This window comes from Hordeum vulgare, chromosome 4H, assembly GCF_904849725.1.
Source record: "Hordeum vulgare subsp. vulgare chromosome 4H, MorexV3_pseudomolecules_assembly, whole genome shotgun sequence".
Lineage (NCBI taxonomy): Eukaryota > Viridiplantae > Streptophyta > Magnoliopsida > Poales > Poaceae > Hordeum > Hordeum vulgare.
The window spans coordinates 370082104-370083537 of NC_058521.1; the positions used below are offsets into that span (position 1 = coordinate 370082104).

A 1434-nucleotide genomic window follows, 5' to 3' on the forward strand; every position below is an offset into this window, starting at 1 on the left:
CCTGGCCCGCTCCACCGCCGCCGATGACCCCCCGCACCCTTCCCCGCTCCACCGCCGCAGACGACCCCCCACACCCTCCCCCGCTCCATCGCCGCCGCCGACCCCTCGCACCCTTCCCGGGCCGCTCCACCGCCGCCGACGACCCCCCACCCTCCCCCGCTCCACCACCGCCGACGACCCCCCGCACCCTTCCCCGCTCCACCGCCGCCGACGACCCCCCGCACCCTCCCCTGTCTCCTCGCTCGGTTTCCCTGAACGGAGTCAGCCGAGAGCACCACCCACCCCCTCCCCCCTCCGAGCGCCATTGCTATCCAAAAAAAATATTACTGATGGCGCACCTCTCTGGGATGCGCCATTGCTAACCAAAAAAAGGTTACTAATGGCGCACCTCTCTGGGATGGGCCATTGCTATATAAAAAAAAGACTACTAATGGCGCACTGCATGGGGATGCGCCATTGCTATCAAAATAAATTTAATGGCGCACCGCTCGGGATGCGCCATTGCTAACCCGCACTGCTCGGCGGCGGCGGCTTTGGGTCTTCTCAGTAGAGTCACCAACCCACCCAGACCGTGCGTGCTCCACTCCGCCCTCACGCACCTCACCACGGCCACCTCCTCCCACCCACTGCCGCCGCCGGCACCATGGAGGTCGGCGGCGAGGAGTTTGCGGTCGGCGTGGTGATATCCGCAAAGACCACCCTCGGGGAGGAGTTCGAGGGCTAGATCGTCTCCTTTGACCGCCCGAGCAACCTCCTCGTCATCCATATCCTTCCCAAATCCAACCTTTGCTCCCCGGCCCCGTCTCCTGCTCTATTTCTGTGTGCTACCTGGTTGCTTTGTTTCCATGACGGCGTAGATCACAGGAGGGTGTGGGCAGGGCGGAGAGGGGCGAGGGGTGGAACGTGAGGGTTCTCAAGGCCAACTACATCCAGGAGTTCTCCGTCGTCGGCAAGTACGACGACCCGCTCGACCCGGCTGGCTGTGTGCTCGACCTCGCCGCCATCCACGCCAGGGAGGAGGCCGCCCTCAGGTGCGTCATACTGCATCCCAAACCCTTTTGGTACTACTTTCTAGTCATTGCTAGTTAGGCATCTCATGCTTATTTATCTTGTTTGTATTTGAGATGCGGTCAAGATTCAATCAATGGATTTGCTCACTCCAGCTGTAGATGCTCTAATGTGTTGTGCTTAGTTGAGTCATAGTACTGGTCAATGTGCATCACCAGATTTGTAAGGATCATGCACACTGATCAGATACTCATATCTCAGCAGAAAATCTCTCTAGATTTATGTATACCTAAGGATACATACTAATTCCTCGAGAAAAACATGTGTATGCTGCTAAAGCATGTGGTATGTTCCTGAACTCCTAAAATGCAGTGCAGCCGCATCTATCTTCTTTTTTTGGCAAGACAAGGCGCCATGGCCAAGGTA

At 57.8% G+C, this 1434-nt stretch overlaps 1 pseudogene; it reads left to right on the plus strand.

The window, feature by feature from the left end:
- Window positions 1-643: 643 nt before the first annotated feature.
- LOC123450539 lies at window positions 644-1089 on the plus strand (annotated as a pseudogene).
- The last annotated feature ends 345 nt before the right edge of the window (window positions 1090-1434 follow it).